The sequence below is a fragment of the Pteropus medius genome, unplaced genomic scaffold (assembly GCF_902729225.1).
Source record: "Pteropus medius unplaced genomic scaffold, Ma_sr-lr_union100, whole genome shotgun sequence".
NCBI lineage: Eukaryota > Metazoa > Chordata > Mammalia > Chiroptera > Pteropodidae > Pteropus > Pteropus medius.
Window position 1 is genome coordinate 7,804,914 of NW_024349801.1, and position 25,162 is coordinate 7,830,075.

Below are 25,162 nucleotides of genomic sequence, written 5' to 3' on the forward strand. Positions count from 1 at the left end.
CTGATAAACTAAAGTGCACTGCTTTGTGAATTTCAAAATCACCTACCGCCTGATATGAGGTGACAGGAACAGAGAAAACACAAATGGGAAAGGAAAGAGGATGGAGAAGGAATTGGGGAGAAATTAGATGGGTTATCTCAGAGGCTTTTGCAGCCCCTCCGGTCACAGACGGAGGTGGCGAATCTAGAAGTGGGTCCCCAAGGACCGACGTCCTCAGGCTGCCAGCTCTGGCCTCCATCTCACTCCTGGAATCACCCCAGGTCAGCAGAAGCGGCTCCCCAACGGCAGGGCTGTGATGGGGCCCAGACCAGGTAGGCTTGACAGGCAGCATCCTCATACCAGTTTAGCCTCCACAGAGGTGGGACTGTCCTGGCCCAGCTATGGAGCCCAGGCTGCTTGCTGGTCCAGGGACAGGGGTAATCTCATCTCCACAGCCACCCCTCACTTAACTGGGCCCTCCAGCTAACTCTTCTCGAGAAGAAAGCAGCAAACCACTGTCTCCTTTCATCCTGGTCCAGAGAGCCTCTTCCCCTTCCCTGTAATCATGGCTGTGGCCTGTCTTCAGTCATCGTCCTCGCTCCCCTCACCCCCTCCCAAACTCAGGGCCCAGACTGCACCCAGTCATCAAGAACAGCATGTTCAAGGTCAAAGCAAAGAAAAGGGCTCCTCTTTGCTTGTGCCCACACCAGCCTGTTGGGCAGTGTCCTCAAGTTTCCCCTCTGGTCTGGGCTCCAGCTCTCCTAGAGATGATATAAGGCATTACTTCCTGGCTTTTGTCTTTAAAAGCTTAAGTCATGGACAAGGAGAAAGGAATTCCCTCCAGATGGAGATTCCCAGAAAACCAGAAAAAGGGAAAAAGATATTTGTGCCTTGAGGAGGGACCAGAGCCAGCTCCAAAGGGATGCTCCGCAGAGGGGCGGGGCTGGTGTGGTATCACGGGCACCTTCTGAGTAAATACTCTCGATACCACCACAGCCCCACGAGACGGGTACTGCTCTCATCCCATGTTGCCGTTGGGGAAACTGAAGCGCACAGAGGGTACGTGACTTGCCCAAGGTCACACCTCTGGGAAGCGGCAGAGCCAGGATTTGAACCCACGATGTTTAGCTCCTGATTCCACACCTCTCTGTCTACAGTATGGCTACAGGGGCTTCCCCAGTGCCTGGGTCCCACTTAAAATCCCAGCACTTTGGGTAGTTCCTCAAAATAACACACACAAAAAACCAAAAAACAAATGATCCAGCAATCCCGCTTCTGGGTATACACCCAAAATAACTAAATACAGGGACTCGAACAGATATTTGCACACAGCAGCATGCATAGCAGCATTATTCACAAAAGCCAAGATATGGAAGCAAAGCAAATGCCCACTGATGGATGAATGGGTAAGCAAAACGTGGTCTATACATACGATGGGATATTATCCAACCATAAAAAGGAGGGAAATTCTGACACATGCTAAGGCATGGATGAACCTTGAGGACATTATCTAATAAAATAAACCAGTCATTAAAAGACAAATACTGTATGATTCCACTTATATGAAGCATGTAATCAAATTCGGAGAATTTGTGGGATGGTGGTTGCCAGGACCTGTGGGGAGGAGTTATGGGGGCGCTTAGTTTAACAAGGACGGAGTTTCAGCTTGGGAAGATGGAAAAGTTCTGGAGATGATGGCGATGATTGCAGAACAATGGGAATGTACTTAATGCTACACAACTGTACACTTTAAAAAGTTAAAATGAATCTACGGCCATGCCGCCGTGAACAAGCCTGATGTCGTCTGACCTCGGAAGCTAAGCAGGGTCGAGCCTGGTTGGTACTTGGATGGGAGACCACCTAGGAAGACCAGATGCTGTAGGCATTTTAAAAAAATAAAAATAAATAAATAATAAATAAATAAGTTAAGACAGTTCTGGGGCTTTGGCACAGCACGGAGCTGGGCGCACCCCAGTGATGATCGATGATGATATTTCACCGAACTGGCTAGATGAGGCTGAAAGGCTGTAAAGAAGCATGGTGCCCCTTGTCAGCCTGAGCCTGGGGGCTGCTAGGACAGACCAAGTGGAGATGAGACAGAAGCGGGAAACGGACCCGGAGTGGCTGTGAGTGGCTTTCCTCAGCAGAGGCTGGCTGTGGGTGGGGGGAACCTGAGTGGCTCAGGCCAGCTGTAGGCTCTGCCTAATAGCTACCATTATTAAGCACTTGCTGTGTATCAGGCTCTGTGCTTAGCACGACACATGTAGCATCTGATTCATTTCTTACTACAACCCTTTGGAGGTGTTATTACTTAGGTTCATTGCATAGATGAGGAAACTGAGGCTCCAAGAAGAAAAGCAATTTGCCCAAAGCCCCCAGCTAACAGCGGCAGAGACAGGCGTGGAACCTGCATCTCTCAACACCCATCCTCTTCCCAGGCCACATAGGGCTTTCACTGTTGAGGTGCCCAGTGCTGGGCTGGGTCTTCTACCCAGGGCTGGGGTCCTTGCCTCCCTGGGCATCTGGAGCAGTCTGGCTGTCTGGCAGTGGTCCTAGCCTTGGCCCACATCCTCCAAGGAACTTGCTAGAAGCAGATTCAGCCCATGCAGAGCCTGAATGGAGGGTGGCCAGATCCGGGGTCAGTCAGCATTTTCTGTCTGGCTGAGGGAGAGTTCGGGGAAACTGCTCACTCCCATCCCCACACATACACATTGCTTTCCAGGGCTCTGGGGAGGACCTGGGGGAGGAGGGGATGGAAGTGGAGAAGTGTCCTCAGCCCAGCTGGGTGAGTCCTCCAAGAGAGGTTCAGAGGCCTCCTCGGCCACTGGATGCTGCCATTAGTGCAGCCACAGCTGCCTCCGCCCCGGGGAAAAGAGGAAGTGGTCAAAAGCAGCAAGAGAGAACCTTGAAAGAGGACGTGTCCCAACCCACACTCCCCTCTCCCCTCGGGGAAAGGAGACAACCGGTGCTTCTTGGAACCTCCCACCAGGGGAAGACGGAAACCCCACAGTGACATCCTGAAAATACTCTAGAATTCTGAGGGCCTCCAGGCCCTTTAGCCTTGGGGAACCTTGAGGTCCAGGGGCCGGCCCTCAGCTGGCTCACAGTTGACGAGTAATGGAAGAGGGGGGTATCGTGGTCAGAATGCACCTCTGGAGCTATGGGTTCAAATCCTGACTCTGCTGCTGATTAGCTCTCTGGCCAGGGACAGGCCGCTTACCTTCTCTGGGCCCCAGTTTCCTCATCCGTAACATGGAGATAACAAGAGTCCTTACCTCTAAAGGTGTGGTGAGAATTCAAGGAGGTGTGAGATGTAAAGGACTTGATGCATGCCTTGCCTGGCAGCAGAGTTTACAAAATAATTCCTATTGTTATTTGAGGGGACTCTCTGAAGCCCCAGGGCCCACAGGTTGCCTCCCTTCTCCAGGAGGCTGGACCGAGGGCTGGAAGTCTTCACTGAGAAGGAAGGACCCAGCAGCAGGTGGAAGCTGGGCCCAGGATATGTCCAGCCACGCTGCTACCACGAATGGAGAATCAGAAAAATCTTAAAAACAAAAACGGATGATCCCCATCTCTCCAGAGGTGCGCCCTGATCCTCTTCCATTAGCATAGGCTAATCTTCAAACAGCTCCAGAGAAGGAGGCACAACCAACACACCAAATAGCAGAGCACAAGGGATCTGGGACACTAGCTTAGAAGCTACACCAAAACTCTGCTGCCTTGCCCTGGATGCAGAATCAGCCATGTTTGCTGCCATCACCATCTTGAGTCTAGTGCCGCAGAGATAGTCATTACCACTCTAGCCTTATAGTGCGATAGCTGTTTACAGATCTTTTGTTCTGTCATTAAGGAGTAGTCAACAGGGCTGGCACCTGAGTGAGGTGAGTTAAAGGCATAGGGTGGGACCCTGACAGCGACTGTCTAAACTTTGTGCATCTTTAAAATTTGCACCTCCTGAATCTTCACTCTCAGGGTGTAACTTAGGGACATTACTCGCTTAGCCCTAGCCCCATCACTCCTCCCTCTTTCAAACATCCACCTCCACTTTCAAATTATTCACCAAGAACTAAATAATACACTTTATAAGAACATCCTAGATTTAAAAGGAGGGAAGAGATGGGAGTAACGCTTTGGGGAGGAAACTTCCTCCCTTATTTTTCAGAATCCTTCATCGCACAGGATAATTCTTTACATTAAGACTGAGTGTCCTCTGCTTTAAGTTCAGAAATCTTTTTTTCAAAAATGCCCTCATAAAGGAAGTTCTGAAAATCTAAATAGAAACTCTTATTATGAGACGTGGGGCCAGGATTTTACACCATTTGTGTGTGACAAAAGACCAAGGGACAGTAATATTTCAGCACTTCGCACACAAGAGGAAACACAATTGGCCAACTTAACAAACAAAAAAAAAAGATGGTCAACCTCATTAATCTTCAAAGAAATGAAAATAAAACACCATTTTTACACTCTAGTCAAATAATTTGGTGTCTAACCTCATAAATTGTTTTCTAAGTTTGTTCAAACATGTACATGTCTAGGTGTATGTATGTTTACAGCTAATTTTTTTAATGGGATAATTTTTTTACTTAAAATATGCTGTGAACCTCTTCCTAGGTCAGCATATCTAATAATTTTTTTTTGTTTTTAATCAGCCATAGCACTTTGCATTACCTTATGTGGTTGGAGCCCCATTGAGTTAATCATTGCCCTATTGATCTGTGTCTTTGTTTCTCTTATGAGCAATGCGCCTTTGTACATGTTTATTTGAATGTTTGAGTAAATATATTCCCAGGAAAAAAAAACATCTGCCATTGTAAATGCTAGATCACACACCAAAACATGTATGATTTAAATTTTAACAGAAATGTCAAATTCCCTTCCAAATACATGAGTGTTTTTGAATTGGTAACAACATTCATCATTACTTCAATTTTTTTTTTTAATTAAAAAGACCACTTTAAGATTTTCAGAGATGGTGAAAAGCAGCCTAGATAGGCTCAAGGAAGAGGTTCTTTGGCTGAGTACGCTGCTGGCCCCCCAAATAAACCGCAAACCAGTTGTGCATGAATATGTAAATCAAACCCATGCCCGAGGCGCCCGGCACTAACTTCTGTTTCCTGCGTGGAGAGCCCCTGTAACAGCAGCAGTGGGAAGACAGCTGGGCTAAGCTTCCGGGCTAAGCTTCTGTGAGCACCCAGAGCCTGGAAGTCCACTCTACCCACTGGCTCTCTCTGGCCACTTCTAGCCCTCAGTGCTAAGAGGGGTCACCTGCAAGAGGGAAGGTGCCAGGCTGGATCCCAGGGACACCGTTTCAATCCCAGCTCTAACAGTGTCTCACTGTTCAGCTTTAGACGAGTTGCTAAGACTCTCTGAGCCTGTTTTCCTAATCTGTAAAATGGGCCCAATCAAATCTGCCTGGCTCACGGGGTTCTAAGAAGGATCAGATGTGGGAAAGGATGTGAAAGTAACTGGTTTTCCTGCCTTCTGTTTGGGGTTTGTTGTCAGGTCTGCAGCTGGGGACTAGGGGATCCTGGTCTGGGGTTTTCTGACCACAAGTGCTTTCCCAGAAACAGTCTTCTTTAAAAATCATTATTTTTCTTATCTGAATAGGTTATCCATGTACACGACACAAAATTCAAAAGGTCCAAAAGGGTAAGTGTGAGATTAGAAGTCCCGTTCCCAGAACACACAAACTGCCACCCAGTTCCCCTCCCCAGAGGCAGCCTTTGTCACCTCCTTCTTGTGTTTTCTTCCCAGGTCAGCTTTTGTGCATTTCCACAAAAATGCAGCATTCTACACATACTGCTGTGTACCTTTCCTTTAAAAAAATATTTACCGTTTTTTCTTAAAGCTTTTCTCCTATCAGTGTATATGGAGCATCCTCATTTTTACTTTAAATCAACAACCATATTTTAAACAGATTCGCCAATTATTAATATATGCCACATTTGCTTTGTTTCTCTCTCTTTCTAAACTATCCAAGAGTTAGTATTTCATACCTAAATACTTCAACAGATATCTCCTAAGAAGGACATTCTCCTACATAACACAGTGATCACATTAAGGAAACTCAGTCTACGGCCTGCCACTCTGAACAAGCCCAATCTCATCTGATCTCAGAAGCTAAGCAGTGTCGGGCCTGGTTAGTACTTGGACGGGAAACCACCTAGGAAGACCAAGTGCTGTAGGCTTAAAAAATAAGGGATTGTAAACTGACAAGGTCCTTGCAATCTGTGAGGTCAACCAAGAGTTACCTTTCCTAAAATAAACAAAAAAACATTCAGGAAACTCAATATTGATACAATGCTATTATATACCCCATAATCAAATTTCCCCAGGTGTCTAGTTAAAAAGTCCTTTTTTTAAAAATCCAGCCTCCAATTAAGTATCACCCCTTGCATTCAACAGTCACATCTCTGTAAGTCCCCTTCAATCTAGAACAGTTCCCAGTTATTTTGTCTTTTATGAGATTGACATTTTTGAGTGTCTACTCCAGTTCTGCAAAGTAATTCTCAGTTTGGATTTTTCTGATATGCTCCACAAAATAGATTGAGGTTAAACTTTTTGCAGGCAGGAATGTTACATAGATAATGTTACACCTCATTATTTTTAATGGCAACGTAGTATCCCAGTATATGGACATGCCACAATTTATGTATCTTGTCCTCTGATCCATAGATATCTAGATGATTTCCAGTCATTTGTTTTACAAACACTGCTACAGTCAACATTCTTAAACATCTGTCATTTTGAAAGTGACGAATACATCTACAGGATGAGTTCCTAGAAGTGGAATCATTACACCTACACAAATTGTCCTTTGTAGATGATATACATACTTACTAATACTCTCACCAATACTGTGTAAGGACTCTTACCCCCCAGAAGCTTGTTTTTTTTTCATTTCACCTCACCATGTCCTGGCTAGTAAGGTCACACATCTTTGCTAAGCCTCTCCATGACAAGATTCCTTACATCTTCCCTTACGAGTCTTGGCTGGAATTGGAATGAAATCCCACCTTCCAGAGACAAAGTCCAAAGTGCTCTCCAGGAGCAGAATTCTTGCTTTGTTACAAAACCCAACCGTTTGCTCCTCAAAAAGAAGGATTTATTAAGCAACTGAAGTGTGTACAGCACTTGCTGGTTGCTTGATCAACGTTATCAAGACTGCCAAGTTGAATTATTAATATGTCCATTTTACAGATAAGGAAAAGGACTCAGGGAGATTAATCTGCCAGTTAAACAGAAGAATAGATTCTATCCTTCCTTAAGTGCTGGGGGAGGAGGGAAACAAAAGCAAATCCTACACATTAACTATAATCCAAAAATTGTTAATCTCCTGCCATCACCTTGGGCTCTGGTTAGATTATCTCGGCTTCCCCCTCCCGGGTATCGGACTACTTAAAAACTTCCTTCCTCAGAATGCACCACTCACAGAAGCTTCCGGCCTCTGTGGACTACATCTCCCAGAATGCAGCGCGTCCACATCTTCGGGCACGCTTCCACGTCCGGCTCAAGTGATTTCTGGGAGTTGCAGTCTCTGTGCTGCGAGTGGGGACAGAAGCGGTGAGGGCTGTCCAAGCAGCAATCCTCATGAGGCACAAGGGCATCTGGTTGGAACAGATGCTGCATTTATAAGCCAGGATAAGTATACTGGGCAGGCCTGGATGCACTTTCTACCTCCCTTCAGCCAGTAGGCTCTATCTGCGGCCACACTACCACAAGGAACAATCAATTGACTTTCTCTGATCAACTTTAGGTTTAGCAGAGCTAACCCTAGCTTAGCAACTTTAGGATCCTGTCATTCACTTTACTGTTCAGTTTTCTAGTGGCCATGAGGTTATATCCGTTAGTCTTTGACATCGTGTTTTCCCAGAAGTACACTCATGTTCCTCCTTGAAACACCTACTCCTTTCTAAGCAGTAAAGAAGAAAAAGGAAGGAAGCACCTTTTAATAGGCTATCTTGTTCCTACAGCTAGTCAAATAGTTACATTACAGGCAGGAAGTTCAAGAATAAAGTCTGGCCACTGAAGTCAGCTTTTGAATAGATAGCTGAAAGCCGAGGTCCTCAACCTATGGTTCTTTGCTAAAACGAACGTGCCAGTGCCACCCCAGATCTGCTGAATCTGTCTGGACAAAGCACCCCACCTGATTCTAACCTGCAGCCACAGTCAGAACCTCAAGGAAAATGTGAAATGCTTGCATTCTAGATTTACGTACTTTTTCTTGCAGAAGCGACCCAACGGGTCGCCTTGAGAGCAAATAAATGTGCATAACTTATCTTTGCAGCCCCAGGATCCAGCCTATGCTGCTCATAATATGGAGTGTACTTGGGGTTGATAACCTACTGATATTTGCCATACAGCCGGTTATCTATGGCCAGTGGCCATTCATTGGTCAGTGTCCATGTCATCCTAGTTGTTAAATATTTTGAATACGTTCATTCCTATGTTATAGTCATTGTTTTTGTATTTGTTGGATGGAATTCAGCAAAATTCAAGCTGGAAGAGACAGAGAATGATCAAAGGCAAAGATATTTGGTGGCAATACTAAGGAGTCTTGGAACTCAGAGAAAAGATTCAGATGGCCACAGATCATCATGGAAGGTTCCTGGCACTGTTACTTATTTCACACTAGGTCACATGCCCATCCCATCCAATCAGGGGGAAGAAGACTGGGAATACCATGACTGGCTTAGATTGATCATGATTCAGTCTCTGGCTGGGCACCCTAGCATTGAGTCAGCAAGGAGGAAAGGGAACCCCTAACACCACATATAACTGAACACACCTTCTCTAATTCAGCCCTGCAGTGACCTGGATACAAAACCTAGCTCCTTTGCTGGGGTTCATTTACAAGGAGCATTTAATGATTCCTGTGTTCTTTAAAAAATGTTTATAGAATGATGGGCAAAAGATTCCACTGCATAACATTCCTTTTCAAGTCCATATTAGTATTGGGGTTAAGGGCAGACATTTTTGTTCTAGAAAAAGCAGCACTTCCATATCCCCTTCCTTCACATAGTGCCCAGTCTTGCTGGCTCCTCTTTCTTCCCCTCTGGATTCCTCTCAAAAATCGAAAGTTTTTTTCCTATTATTCAGAACAGTTCAGTTCTTTGCCAGCTCCTTTTCCATACTTGTTTCCTCATCACCCCCCGTCATTACTACTATTTATGAAGTCTGCTGCTGTGAAATCAGAATCTTTTTGTTGCAAGTGAGAAAAGACTCAACTCAAACTGCCTTAAACAAAAAGAGAAATGATCAGCTCGAGTAACTAAAAGTCTATGGCTACAGTCATAGCTGTATCCAGAAGCTGAGACAGTGTCCTCAGGGCTTTGTGTCCTTCTTGCTCCCTACTTCCTTCTAGGGAGGGCCTTGCCTTCAGACAGGCTCTTTCCCACAGTAGCTCCAAGTTTCCTTCCTCCCAGCTTCCCACCCACAATGGGAGAAGAGCTTCTGATCCACCAGTTCCAGTGAAAGCCGTGAGCCCAAGTTCTCATTGGCTCAGTGTGGATATGGTGCCTATTCCCAGTGTGAATGAAGATGGAATATAGGAATGGCTTAGATGGGGTTGGGTGATCCCCTCTAGAGCTGTGGGGAGTCAGGAAAGTGGGAGACGGTCAGCAAAGAAGGGCGATGGCTGTTGGGTTAAACATTGAGTGTCCACTAGGGCGCCATGTTAAACACTTCATGCAGATTAGTCCATTAATCCTTCTAATAACTCTACACGGAAAGGACTATTATCCCCGTTGAGTTGATGAGTAAACTGAGGCCAGTAAGTGGGGGCAGTGAGATTTGAATTCCAGAGCCAAGTGCATTCAGGTGCTCAGGTAGTCCTTCTGTCTAGAGGCCACTTCTCCAACCTAAGCAGGTAGGGGAATGGCAGTCTTTGCTAGCTGAGCATGCCTTTTTTGGGGGGGAGGGGTCTCATCTCCATCCTAAGCAGCTTATCAAAAAATATCTTACATCAAACATGGCCCTCTCCATTAGAGCATCGGTTCTTAGCCTGGGGATTGCGGTTAAAGGGGTCTATGAACTTGGATGGTATAATAGACAGAATGTTTGTGTTTCCTCCCCACTCCAAATTCACATGCTGAAGTCTTAACCCCCATGTGATGATATTTGGAGGTGGGGCCTTTGGGGAGTGATTAGGATTTAGATAAGGTCATGAGGATGAGCCTGTATGAGGAGGCTAGTGGCCATGTGAGGACATGGCAAGAAGGCAGCTGTCTGCTAGCCAGGAAGTGGGTCCTCAGCAGGAAAAGAATTGGCTGGCACCTTGATCTTGGACTTCCAGCTTCTAGAACTGTGAGAAATAAATGTCTATTGTTTAAGCTACCTGGTCTATGGTGTTTTGTTATGACAGCCCGAGCTGACTAATGCAGATGGGGAGAAAAATTATACCCTTATCTGCACTATAAGTGAAATTTAGCATTTCTCTATATTATGACCATAGGCAACTAAACACAGGAGTATCAATGGGACCTGTGACTTCCTCATTCAAAGAAATCTCAGATATGCTCATATCCATTAGTCGTTGAAGGTATCTCAAAATATCACTGATGCTCATCGCTACCCGGACAGTCTCATGTTGTCATACTGCTCGCTAGGTCTGATCATTAAACATGTCAATAACAAGCACAGATGTTATATCACAAATCTGAGTTTTTATATCTTGATAATTGTATTCAATATAACTGGTTTCCTCAAGACTCCTCTGAGTTTATGTTCTTAAAAATATTATTCCAAGAAGAATGGCACAGGCATGGGCCCAAAGTAAACCTAGGGAGCAAACTGTTCTCTTTCTTATTACGTGTCTCGAGGGAAGAATCACCGGAGGGACCGCAACGTTCTGCTCAAAGCAGATAAGACGCAGGCATGTGAGAGTCGACAAATCTTAAGGGATGTTGAGTCAGGAGCTAAGCCTCGCGATGCTAGTCTGGGGTTCCCAGAAGCGGGCTGTTCCTCACCATCAGAGCGACCTCGCCTAAGCAAACTTCTCTGTGAGGTAATGAGCCCCCCAACACTGCAGTCACTTCCTCACTTGCCCCCCACACCTTCCTAACACTCGCTCTTGCCTCCTCCAATGAGAGGCTCACCGAGGCTAAGGCGATCTTTTGGAAGATAAATCAGATCGCACCACTCAGTCACTAAACGTTCCATGGCTCCTCACTGCCCTCAGGAGCTCACCTAGACTGTGCCAATGACAGCTGACCTGTCCAGACTCATCTTATTTTACTTGCCACCCATTCACTCCCCCTAGCTCCACTGGGCCCTGCTCCTGGAATGTGCCTCGCTCCCTCCAGCCTCCTGGGCTTTGGCCGAGCAGGTGCCTCTGCCCAGACTGCTCTGTCTTCTGCTCTTTGCCAGGCTGACTGCCACCCATCTTGTCACTGAGCCCCACCAGGAGAAAGAGCTGGCTGGGTTTTTTTTTAAATGGAGAGAACGTAATGTAAAGAACTGTTGACCAGGTATTGAGAACCAAAAAGATGACATGCAGACAGTAAGGTATCAGGACTTAATAATGACACAGTGCAGCCACCACCCCCAGGGCTCAAGGAACAAAGGAAGCAGGCAGATTATGAAAGGCTAGGAGCTTGGGAGCCCCGCTTGGCCTCTGAAGAGGGGCTGGTCAGCTTGGAAACATCACCTTCTGGGAGAGGTGGCCTTGATCCGGGTAACACCCCTGCCAGAGCACCTGTCCCTTTCCTTTAGGAGGCTGTCCACGGGCAGCATCATGGTGTTTGTTCGTGTTGGTGTCTGACTGACCTCAGGCTGCCCTCCTTTCCCGGAGAGCAGTAATCATGCCACGTTGAATATCACTGTGCTAAGTGCCACTGTTGACAGAATCATTTCTTCCTGCACTGGCTGGACTGGGACTCTGCCAAGCTATATAAAATCTCCTTGATCTTGAACCAGGGCTAAAGCCACGCTAAGCTCCTGGGGCACAGGACTCAAGGTGGTGCTCGCTCCCAGGCTGTGTAGGTCTGGGGTCAACCCCTGACCGCGAGTGCCACTCTAAATGCTGCACCCTGGGCCCCTCATTGCCTCACCTTGAACACTGGGCCCTGCTTTGAACACTGCCCGGCATATAGTAGGTGCTCAGTAAATATGTGAACGACTGAGTCCCAGACTCAGAGATACCAGCCCACTTCAAATAATGAATGCTCTAGGTCATAGTTTGACTGAGAAGGGCTATACTGCTTTAAAAATCTTTCCCTGATGGTAAATTTTATGTTGTGTTTTTTACAATTAAAAAAAAATTTCAATGAAAAAAAAAAAAAAGGCCCCCTGCAGGTCATAAGCCACTTGGTGCTGTGGGAAACGCCTCTCCTTTAGAGCCAGACTGCCTGAGTTCGAATTAAAGTGATTCCACTTCCTGGCTGTGTGGTCTTGGCCAAGTCACCTTCCTCTCGGAGCGGCAGTTTCCACACCTATAAAATACAACTAAAATAAGAGCAAAACCTCAGCACAGTACCCGGCCCACGGTGGGTGTTTTTCACAAGTTTGTGTCCCCTTGATCACAGGTGAAACGCAGAGGACCCCTCATGCTCTATGGAGCCAAGAGGGTGCACGATCAGAACTCTATTCAAACTTCCTTAAGCAAAATGGGAGATCTGTTGTCTTACATGTTAAGAATCTCAGGGAGGGAATGGCTTTGGGTTAGGCTGGGTCCAAGGGTTCAAATCAACAAGACCTTTATCGGGTTGGTCTCGTTCATCACCCAGTGACCGGCAAAGGCGACAGGGTGCAGTGATTGGCCTCTCCTGATTCACGCGCCCCCTTAACGGAGGGTGGGGTTGGTGGCTGTGATTGACAGTTTCACTGAACCAGCTCCTCAAGGGAGGGGGGTTGATGTCACCAGAGAAAGGAGGAAAATAAGATAAATTGTAAACCCTACTACCTGCCACACGCTGTCCTAGGCACTCATACTTGTTAAATCATTGAATCCTTCTAACGACCCTAAAGGCGGGTATAGTTTTCATCACTCCCCTTTTACAGATGAAGAAACTCGCAGTGAGGGGTGGGATCAGCATTCAGCCCCAGACAGTCTGGCGCCAAGTCCAAGAGCTTCACCACGTCCTCATGTCACCTCTCCCTACCAAACAGAAGCACGAGAAGGATGTCGCAGGGGCAGCCCCAGAAGAGGGGGCTCCAGTGTTCCCCTGGAGTATATAAGCAGATAGAGACCACGAGCGGTCCAGCCTCATGGTGAGGCTGCCTTGAGTGCCTCTGTGTCTGGAAAATGCTGAGGGCTCCCAGAGAACTTTCCAGAAATTGAGGACACTCCCAGACTCCACCCGAGGGGCAAAAGCCCTGGCCTGAAGAGTCAGACACCAGTTTTGCCACTGCCACAAGTCGGCTGTGTGACTCAGGGTCGGTCACTGTCCCTCTCTGGGCCTGTTTCCTTCTCTTACAAATGAGAAAGTTGGGCCAAATCCCCATCACTCGGGGCCTGGGTTCTCCCTGGGGAAAAGCTGGGGGCGAACTGCTTCAACTTGTGGTCAGCCACAAACTGCTCTGTCCCCAACAGCCCCAGGTGCTAGGAAAACAAGGTGGCCCCCTCCCCCCACCTTGGCCCTCAGCACATCGCTGAGAAGGCCCAACTGTGAACCCAGCTTCCTCCCTGATAGCTGCCCCCAGTCCACCGTCGGGCCTGTCCCCAGATAGAACCCGGGGAGGTGCCCACCCCTGCTGCAACATCCCCATCAGGCATCTTAGCCTCCTCAACAGGTATTGGAACTCATTGGGGCAGGGGCTCTCAGCCAGGGGGATTTTGTCCCCCGGGTAGGGTTTCTGAATTTAGCAAATAAAAATGCAATCTCTGGGACATAATTATACTAACAAGTTGTGAGTTGCATACCTGAAATGCACATTTAACAAGGAAACATGTAGACAACCTTACACTCAGGGTACCTCTGTCCATACCTGGAGACATTTTTGATGGTCACAACGGGGGGTTTCTACTGAGTGAGTTGAGACCAGGGACACAGCTAGTGAGTTGAGACCAAGGACACAGCTCAACACCCTACAATGACAATGTACAGGACGGCTCCACCACAAAGAATGATCCAGCCCCGAGTGTCAACAGTGCCTGAAGGTGAGAAACCCTGCCCTAGGTCCTTCCTATACTGACACGCACACTCACCTGCAACCTCAGGGACTGTCAGAGGAAGCGGTGGTTATCCTTATGAAAGCCAGGGAAACTGAGGCAAAGGTAAACTAGCTTTTTCCAGGTCACACAGCTGTCAAGAAGAAGTCTTCCACCTGTCTGTGCCTTCTCCTCTCTAATAAACTCATCTGTTTTTCTGGACATGGAACCATGCAAAGTTATCCAGGAAGTACACTGGGAGAGGGGGGACAGGTGGAATCTTGCAGGGTCCCCATATCCTTGGGGAACTGCTGCCTCCCTATGGGCAGGCAAGACGGTACTGGAGAGGGAGGATCCCAGGCGTTGCTACCAGGGCTGTTCTCAGTTGTGCCACCAGGGGGCAGCAGAGACTTTGAAATGAGTCTGCACGCAGGAGCCTCCTGGGTCCACCCCCAGAGATTCTGAATGGGGTAGGCACCAGGCATTGGTATTTTTTTTTAACAGCTCTCATGTGATTCTAATGTGCAGCCAGGACTGAGAACCACCAGTCTAAGGTTTCGGTTTTCATCCCTGACTGCACATCAGAATCACCTAGGAAAAAATACCTATGTGAAAACAACCTAAATGTCCATCGACGAATAAAGGAATAAACAAAATACGGCATATACAGACAATAGAATATTACTTGGCATAAGAATGAAATTCTGACACATGCTACAACATGAATGAACATTGAATGTCACTGCGCTGAGTAAAATAAGCCAGTCACAAAAGGACAAATACTGTATGTATGATTTCACTTATGTGACGTACCCAGAGTAGTCAAATTCAGAGACAGAAAGTAGAATAGAGATTACCAGGGGCTGGAGAGGGAGGAATGGGAAGTTATTGTTTCGTGGGTTGAGTTTCAGTTTCGAATGGTGAAAAAGATCTGGAGGTGATGGTTGTACCATAATGTACTTAATGACACTGAACTGTATACTCAAGAATGGCTAAAATGGTAAATTTTATATTTTACCACAATAAAAACAATGTAGTGAAAACACAAATGCTGGATTTTAGGATTAAAGTTCAAGATCATCCCACAAAACAAAACAAAAACCCCACAAATATCCAAAGGTTTCCCCACAACAATTAAATAACACTAGGGGTTGAGCCTTTTGGCATTGATATCTTCTAACAGTGTCCCAGACGAATTTAATATGCAGTCATGAGAGAGAGTCCCTGGTCTAAGATAATTCTAAGATTGCAGCATCAAGAAGTATGGTATGCCATCCATTTCTTTATTGCGATGGTATTTAAATTTGTCCACGAATTCTCTGATGCTCTTTCTTCAAGAGGTGGAGCGTAATTCCCCTCCGCCTGAGAGCTGAACTTTGTGACTTCCTTCTAACAAATGAGGAGGTGGGGGAGGGGAGGAGCAGAAGTGACAGTGATGGAGAAACTGAAGCCTCCTGCCAACAGCCGTGTGAGGGAGCCATCATGGAAGGGGGGCCCCGGCCCCGGCCGACATCTGATTGCAATTAAATGAGAGGGACCCTAAGCCAGAAACTACCTGGCTAAGAGTCACTCCCAAACTCCTGTCCCACAGAAATGGTAAGATAATGCTTGTCGCTTTAAGCCACTAAATTTTGGGGTGATTTGTTGCACAGAAACAGATAATGAATACATCCATTTACAAGTCATTGAACCATCCACTCCTGTACATACCGACCCATTCATCTACTCATCCACTCACCCACCTGTGGTTCATTTACCTACACATCTAGCCATTGACCCACCCACCCAGCCAGCCACCCACCCCAGAACACAGGGATTAGCACAGAGTAGATTCATATAAGTATTTGTCAAAGGAACGAACAAACATTTCTAAACATCTCCTCTATGTTATTGGCTGAGACAGGCCAGGGGACTTACCGAGAACATGGCCCCTGGATCGCTGTGGGATGGGACTGGTGTCTGGCCCCGCTGGACAAGCCTGAACAGCCCAGGAACACGCTCTGACCCAAGGACTGTTGGCTATCCCCACAGCAACTTCCCCACCTGAGCCCACCCAATCTCATTTCTTTCTGCTGAGAACCATGCCCATCCCTCCCCACAAGGCCCTCTGGCCTGCCAGATAGAAAACACCTGGTTCTGTCTCTCCAACTGCCTCCACCCTCCTACCCCCAGGCCCGGGGGAGAATGCTAAAGCTGCTGGCTATGACTCAGGAGTGCTGGGCTGTCAGCCAGGGGAAAGAAAGACTGGGGGACAGCAGAGGCCTCACTGTCTCTTCTCCCAGAACATTACAGAGGCCCGGGCCCTCGCCAGCCCACATGTATCCAGCCTACTCCCTATTCATCCCTTCGGGTTTACCTTATGTGCTCAGGCCTCAGCTTTCTTATCTGTACAATGGGAATAACAAGGGTATTTGGAGGCGAGATGACCCTCAGAAAAGGGCAGGCGGCAGCGAATACTGCAGTGTGCCTGTTGAGCCACTATGAAAAGAGCAGAGTGACAGTAAAACCAAAGTCCTCCCAGGATCCAGCAGGACCAGAGGTGACTGGCCCTCTCCTGTCCTCTCTCCTTTGCTCACTCAGCTGTGAGAGCTGCAGAGTCTTCTCCAGTTCCTCTAACATTCCATACACACTCCAACCTCAGGGCCTTTGCACTGGCTGCTTTGCACTGGCTGTTCCCTCTGCCTGGAATGCTCTTCCCCCAAATACCCGCATGGCTCCTCCCTCCTTCAGGTCTCGGTTCATATGTCACCTTCTCAGTGAGGCTTTCCCTCGGCCCCCTTTCTCCACTGTCTCCATCCATCTTTCGTATTCAGAGTTTTAGTCTTGTTTATTCACTGCTGGATCCCTACACCTACCAGAGCGACCAGCACATAGTAGTTTTACAAGATGGATGGACGGGTGGAGGAATGGATGATGATGGATGGCGATGGATGATGGCTGGGTAGATAAATAAATGGTTAAAGGAAGAGGATATAGAACAGGACTTCTCCAGTGGTCTTGAAATCAGCCTCTAGGTATGTGAGTTCCCCACATTCTAGAGAAAGCCAGAAAATTGGGTACCAGACCCCAGGGCTTATTAAAAAGTGGCTGCAAAGGTTCTGCTCTCCTCACATATCATCCCAGTGCCAACAAAAGACGGGAGTGGGGTGAGTGGGGAGAGAAGAGGGGAAACTCCCCTCCCCGGGGCCCAAGTTCACCACTGTCCTGCACCCACCCCCGGGGAAGGGACTAGTCTCACACAGCAGGGAAGAGAGAACTGGCGGGAGGTGCTGGGAGCGGCCACACGGCATGTCAGGGTGGTGGGAGCTTCTGGGCGTCACGTGAACACCGGCCGGAAGCAGGGCCCAAGACAGCTTCCCCGGCCTCCGCGGGATGCAGTGCGAGGTGGGAAATGAGCCACAAGGGGAGGGAGTTGCGATGGGGGAACATGCTGTGGGGATCCTGACCTCTTCCCCTACCCCACAGGGTCCCCCAGAAGTACACACGTGGGCTACTATTTGAACATGCCCATGGACCCATGGCCAGAGGAGCAGCAATGACCAGACAAGGACAAGGACGACGCCAGCCAAGGACCAAACACATGTCACTTTCCACCTTCAACCCATCCCCTCCCACCACGGGAAGAAGAAGGGACTCCTAAAAGAGGCTCAAAATGAACCTGAAATTGGACGAGAGGCTGAAGTTTTAGATTAGCCGGGACATTTTGCTACTGCAGGTGTCTTTCAGAAAGCGGGAAGAAAGATTTCGAAGATCAAGGTTTAGAGACAAAGAGAACACTGTTTCATGCCGGTGCTCCACGGAGGCCTGCGGGCCGCGGGCCAGCTCCGCGTTAGGTTGCCCCTTTCCCGTGCTGGGTCGCGGAGGGTTACCTGAGCTTTGGCAAAGCTTTTAAGACACCTCCTGGCACCAGGAGGGCCTCAGTAAATGCTCATTGAATGAAGGGGCATTGGAAGTAGAACAATGGAGCAAGGAGTGTGGGGTGGGAGGGCTCCGTTAGAGGGAGCCTGCCCGCCTTGGTCTGTTATTGCCGGGGAGGACCATGGGAGGATGCCTGGGCTGTTTCATGCCAAGGATCTCCCAGACTGCAAGAAAGGAACTGCGCCTGGGCAACCGGGGGCCGGCTGAGGGCTGTGGGGAGCCCCTCCCGGTCTTGGTACCCTGCCCTGTCCCTGGGCCGGGTTCTGGGGCAGAGCTGCAGGCCTGCAGGACCTAGGTCAATGCCTTCTGCTTCCCTCTGCCGTGCAAAGCCTTCCCAGCCCGGGGGTCTCCTGCAGCTGCAACGCGTGCAGAGGGAAGCCAGGGTCTCCACGGCAACACTGACGTCATAGACCTGGGGTCCTGAACGCTGCCTCGTGCCTCCCGCCCCCACCCGCCGGCCTGGCGCAGCCCCAGCCGGGATCTGCAGCAGCTGGGACATCAGAGGCGTAGGAGCTGCCACCCCGGCTTCTGATCTGACCTGGCCACCAAGGGCAGCTAGGTGTGAGCCAGGCCAGCCAGGTTTCACGGGCTTGCCACTTCCAGATTCTCGCTTCCTTCTGCCCCTTAGTGCTCAAATTGCTCTCAGCTGGCTGCTAGCTAAACAGACCTTTCTTCCTGTTTTATTAACAGGAAGCCCCCTCCCAGGGAGAATGCACGTTTTAATAGGAAAGTGGGAGGTGATGTGCCGCCCCTTTCCCTCCTCCCAGCCTGTCTCCCTCCGGTCCATTCCACAACAAAGCCAGATTATTTAAACAACTCCCAAATTATCATAGGGCCCCTCCCCCACCCCTCCGCCTCCGCCTCCGCCTCTTAACGGCTTCCCACTGCCCTCGGACAAAGACCTCCGGGGCCTCGCCTCGCTCTCCTGGTGCTTATCCCCCCATGCTTCCTCCTCCTCCCTTCTAGTAGTCCCTTCCACCTCAGAGTCAGGCACTGCCTCAGAGCATCCGCACCTGCTCTTCCCGCTGCCTGGAGGGCTGTTGCCGCCCCCACCCGCCCTGGGGGCCGCTCGCTTCCGGCTCCTTCTGGGCGGGTGCAATGCTGCCCACTCTTGGAGGCGCACACTCCAGCCTGCACTTCCTTTTAGCTCTCTCCAGCGTTGTCGTGACAAACGGCATGTGGGATTATTTGTCTAATGGATTCCTTCTCCCTCAGACTGTATGCGGCAGAGGATGGCGTTTGTTTTATTCACTCGAGTCTCCAGTAAGTGCTCAATACGTTTCTTAAAAAACAGCCTTATTGAGATATAGTTCACATGCCCCACAGTTCATTCGAGTGTACAATTCCGTGGTTTTTAGTATTATTTACAGAGTTGTACAGACAGACACCAATTTTAGGACACTTCCATTCACTGCAAAAAGCAACCAATGCCCTTTAGGTATCTCCTCCGTGTTTCCCCAGCCCCTCAGCCCTGAGCAACCACTGATAGACTTTGTCTCCACAGAGCTCCCTATCATACGCTGGCATTATAAAATATGTGGAGTTTTGTAACTAGCTTCTTTCACTTAGCACGGTGTTTTCAAGGTTCAGCGCAATGCATTTTTGTTCAGTGAATAAATGAGTGGGTGAATTAATGAAAGGCTATGGGAAGCAAAGGAAGGCGCTGTTCTGGTGGATGATGGGAAGGATGACAGACCCTGGGACCATTACAGAATCCACGGCTAATGAGACAGAGCTCTGAATAAGCCCGCAGCCTGGTGGCCTCTGGTACAGTTGATCATCTTCAGCTCAAAGTCGAGAATCCAGTCTCGCTGCCCAATCCCCAATGTTAGGTGTACGTGATGCCCAGCCCACTGCCCTCATCAGCAGAGCTGTTTTCCTTTCTTCGCATCAGTTTTTCATTCATTCATTCATTCATATTCCACAGAAATGCAGTTATGATCTATAAGCCTTTCTCTTGTAAATAATACTTAAAAAAATAAAATAAAATAGATGTTTGCTTTCTGGTGGGACTGGGGGCTAGACTCCTTAGCCTGGAAGCTCTGCCAGAGTCTCCCCAGGGGGTCAGGCCAGAGAGCCTTTCCTGCTCGGGGTCTTTCACAGTAGGCTCCGAGGTGGCCTCTCAATGCGTGCCGTCTAAGTAAAGCCATTTTATCGGTGTCTCAATGTTGTTTCAAGTCTTGTCACCTTGCTGCTCCCCACTTCCTACCATGACGCCACAGCCCCAGCTCCAGGTTTATAGAAATTCTAGAACTGTGCTGCCCCTCAGAGTGCTTGCTACTGGTCACATGGGGCTGCTCCTGAGCACTTGAGATGTAACTAGTCCCAAATGAGATAGACGGGAAGTACAAAATACACATCAAGTTTCAAAGGCTTCATAAGAAAAAAAAAAAGGGTATAAAATATCTCAATGATTTTTGTATTGATTACATATTGAAATGATATTGAGGTATTTCTTCTTTTTAAGAGATGGCTAGTACATTTTACATTATACATGTGGCTTACATTCTACTTCTATGAGACAGCACTGGTCTCGAACAGCCACCCATCCGGGGACAGACCCTCCAACCCCAAGCCCACGATGGACACTGCTAGAACTCCAGGAGCTTAAGATGCATTACTGCTATCCACGAAGAAGCTCACGAGAGAATCACAGCCCCACCTCCTAGCCCAGCAAATCCCCTGTAGCAGGGCCGGGGGTGGGTGCGGTGGGCAGCAAGCAGCTGTTGCGAGGGGTATCCTGTGCCCCAAAGCAGCTGAGATTCCAGCAGCCCGTTTCCTGAGCCTCCTTCCCCCACTGAATCCAGCAGCCCCTTCTCCCTGGCAAATCAGAGAGGAGAAACAAGCCCCGTGTCTCAGAGGAACAGCTCGTTGTTCCTACCGTAACATTCAGAAGCCAAGAAGTCTGCTGCCAGGAGCTTGGTGGAGAACCCTCCAGACCATCCTCAGCCTCCTGCTTCTGTGGAAATGACCAAAAGTGCTTCGGGGAAGGTTTCATTTCTGGAGGTGGATCCGAAGGTCAGGTTTCAACACACTGATAAGTTGCTTGGGGACCAGGTGGATTTCATTTCCCTGACAAATCCGAGAGGCTGGCCCAGGCTTGCCTCACTCAGCATTGGAACGAGAACAAGAGGGAAGGCTAACACTGAGGCTTTCCAAGCCCTATCCAAATCTGGTTAGAGTACACTGAAAAATAAAGCAAAGTCATATATTCTACCATGTACAGCTGTGCAGGTTGTACACTGCACAAGGGTGACACTTTTAAGGGAGTTTGTATATTTATTATACAACCTTGTATATTTATTATGTCAACTGTCCAGCAGATGGCAGTATAGTGTTTTGAGTAGGGGACACAGAAAAACACCAAGAGGCTTCCTAGGAATGGACAAGGACGGCCCTGATGGACATCATGGTGGCACTGGCACCACGCATCTTCCCAGGCCCAGACGCAGCAGGGGAGCAGCAGCTAAGTTTTTTAAAAATCGAGGCAAAATTAATGTAACATAAAAAAAAAAAAACCAGCTTAAAGTGGCATTTAGAACACTTAAAATGTGCAATCACCACCTCCATCTAGTTCCCAAATTTTTTCTTCATCCTAAAAGCAAACCCCTCTCATTTAGCGGTTACTCCCTGGCTTGTTAAACACCAATCCACTTAATGTATAGATTTGCCTATTCTGGACATTTTGGATAAATGGAATCATACAATACATGTTCTTCTGTGATTGGATTGTTTCACTTACCATATTTTAAAGGTTCATTCGTGTTGGAACATGTTTCAGGACTTCGTTCCTTTTTGTGGATGGATAACAGTCCATTGTCTATACGTACCATCATTTGGCCATTCATCCATTGGTGGATATTTGAGTTGTTTCCATATGATTGCACATTTAAAAAGTTGATTCGTAACATACAGTAAATTACACAGATCTTAAGTGTGGAGCTATGAGTGTTTAGACATCCACATACCCACAGGTCAAGATGTAGAGCATTTTCATCATCCTAGCTTTCCTCCTACCTTTGCAGTCAATAACAAGCCCCCCCACCCCCCACCTTGCAGAGATAACCACTAATGTGACCTCTTTAATCACAGATGACTTTGTGCCTGTTCATGAACTTTATATAAATGAAATCATACAGCAAATACTCATTTGTTTCTGGCTCCTTTCACGTAACATAATGTCTAACCAATTAATTCATGTCATTGTGTTTATTAGTTGGCTCTTTTTCTCTATTTCTACAGGATACCGTCATATGAATGTCACTGTGTATGTGTTTGTTCTCCTGCTGATGGAGACACTTGCGTTGTTCCACTGTATGACTATCCTAGTTTATTTATTCATCCTCTAGTTAGTGGACTTTGGGGTTGTTTCCACTTTTTGGCTACTATGAATAATGCTGCTATAAACATTCTTGTGTCTTTTGGTGGACGTGTGAGCTCAGCTCTTTTGGACATATACCCAGAGTGGATACCCAGGGTCACAGGGTGGGCAGATGTTTTAGCTTTAGTAGATACTTTCTAAAGCAGTCGAACCAATTTCTACTCCCAGCAGGGATGCATGAGAGTTTCTGTAAGCTACCACCCCCACCTCTAAAAACAGGTGCAAGTTTATTCCTGGGCCCCCAGCTCAGCCGGGAGGTATCTCTGTCGCTAAGGTCAGGGCAGGAATACCTGGTGACCTTGAGGTCATTGGGTTTTCCCAGCCTGTCATGGAAGGGCTCCCCCTCCAAGCTACCCCTCTATCTTCTAGCATGATTAGTCACTGTCTTAAGTTTGGGTTTCCCCAGAAGCAGGCTCTGAGATAAATATTCCATCACAAGTACCTTATGTGGAAGTCGTCCCAGAAAACTCGAACGGGACCATAGAAAAGTGAGGTGGGTAAGGGCAGGAATCCTAACCAGGGAGCCCTGGGGGCAGCTGGAGATTAGGCCCAGGGAAGGGCTCCAGGAGCCAGAGAACTCAGCCTCAGAGCCCCATAAACCAGCCTGCAACTCCTAGGAAATGCAGTTTCTCAGGCCCACCCAGACCCGAGGAATCAGGATCTGCATTTTCCAGAGATCCTGAGGTAGAGAGAAGGAAGATTCATCTAAGGAGCTCTGGACTAGAGCTTCTGTGAGGCCCTGCTTCACAGCAGTCTGGATCGACTGCAGGAGTTCTCCCCTGGGGGTGACTTTGTCCCCTGGGGACGCTGGGCAACGTCTGAAGACATTTCTGTTGGTTATAACTGGGGGACGGGTGACACGGCCAGGGGTGCTGCTCAACATGCTACAGTGCATGTGACGGCCCCACCACAAAGGAAGTCCTGGCCCCAAACATCAACAGTGCCGAGGATGAGAAGCCCTGGCCACTCAAAAGGTGAACCCCCAACTCTCGGCCTATGTCTTGCCCCGCCCCATCCCCTCACAAGGCCCCCTGGAAGCCATACAGAAAGGCCAGATGTCAATGAGTCACTTACAGTTTATTTTTGCCTGAAAGTATTTCACATCTCTGAACACAGCTACGTGACAGTAGTATAACCATCAGGAAAAGCAACAGTGCGAAGGGAAAAGGTGGCATGTCTTGGTTCATCTTTTTTTTTTTTTTTTTTTTTTTTTTTTTTGCTTCTGCTTCTTCCCGCACCAGAGTGCTGTAAAGTATGGGACCGGAGGGGAGAGAATAAAACCAAACAACGGAAAACAACAACAACAACAAAAACAAAACACAAAATGGAACACTCACACACACACGAAATAAAACCTGGCACGTAAAATGAATTAAGACTGAAACCCAATTTCTTTTTTTTTCCTTTTTTAAAAAAATGAGGGCATAGTCGGGGGGTAATAAAGTCTACCTAGCAAAGTATAAAACGACAAAAGCATGGTTTCCATTGAATAAGATTAAATATATATATAAAACAATTACATTGACAGGGGGTTAGGTCTGGAGGTGCTGGAGGAGTATTTGTGCTAAACCAACAGAAAAAGGGTCTTGGGGGAGAGGGGACCCCAAGTAAACTGTAAAGGGGCTGTTCTGTACAGTGAGGGCTTATTAAGAAAAAGCCAACTGTTTATAAAAGAAATGGAGGTTGGTTTGTCATCGGGGCAGGTATGGGGACAGAAGGGGTGTCTGTGCTGCAGTGGTCACATTCATTTGGGTGGGGCGGGCAGTCAGGCTGGTGGAGGCGACGTCTCTCTCTTCTCCCAAGAGACCATGCAAGGAGGCGGCATGCATGAGGAGAGCACGGGGCGCACAGGAGGGTGGGGAGGCCACAGGTCTCAGTCAGGGACGGGGACAGCCGAGGCCACCGGAGATGGGTGCTCTCCGGGGCAGGGATGGGAGGGCGGGGGGCGGACAGGTTAGCTAGCCCCCCCTCCAAATGTGTAAAAGGGGCAGAGAGAAAGCTGGGGCCTCAGAGGAGCAAGACTACAATGTGGGGACCCCACTTCTCCTCCCCCAGCCTGACCCCTGCCCCAGGAGGAAGCTGGAGACATCTGGGAAATGCACAGTGGCAGGTGGGCGGACAGACGGGTGGGAGGAGAGAGCGTTAGCGTACAGAATCCATTAAGAAAAAGCAATTTTCCAAGGAGATTNAAAAAATACTACTACTACTACCACTACCCCGACAGCCGACTGGTTTCTACAGTACTACACGCCAGGGGCGGGCGGGAGGGCGGGCGGGAGGGAGGGCGGGTCAACGACTTCATAAATAAGAGGCAGGTCCCAGACCCGCAATTTGTCAACATTTCTTAAATAGGCGCATTATTTAAATCTTATGTACAACAAGAATCACTTTGCATAGCAATGGCGAGGACACAGGATGGGTGCAATGACGGCTCTGGGCCTTCTTGTCCCAATGGCAGGGCGATTCTCAGCAGGAGCTTCTGAGGAAGAAAGCATCCTTCTAGGCCCTGAGGCCCATCGGGGTCATGTGATGGTGGCATCGGAGTTGACTTTTCCCACATGGCATTAAACACAAAGGCAAAGAAAATCCACAAAGGGTCCCCCCACCCGCCCCCTCCCCGACCCGCTGATGCCCTAAATTGCTTCTACAAGATCACGTTTAGATCAGGTCAAGGTTCCAATTATGTGAAGCTAAGAGAATTAGGTGGGGGTAGGCGTGCCTTGCAGATCCCCTTCCCACCCCCTCCCCTGGCGCCCTCTGCCCCCAGAAAGACTCCCCCATCTATCTCACGG

The 25,162-nt window shown here is 48.3% G+C and overlaps 2 pseudogenes; both read left to right on the forward strand.

The window, feature by feature from the left end:
• The first annotated feature begins 1,745 nt into the window (after positions 1–1,745).
• On the forward strand, positions 1,746–1,864 carry LOC120581074 (uncharacterized; annotated as a pseudogene).
• Positions 1,865–6,052: 4,188 nt separating this feature from the next.
• On the forward strand, positions 6,053–6,170 carry LOC120581062 (uncharacterized; annotated as a pseudogene).
• The last annotated feature ends 18,992 nt before the right edge of the window (positions 6,171–25,162 follow it).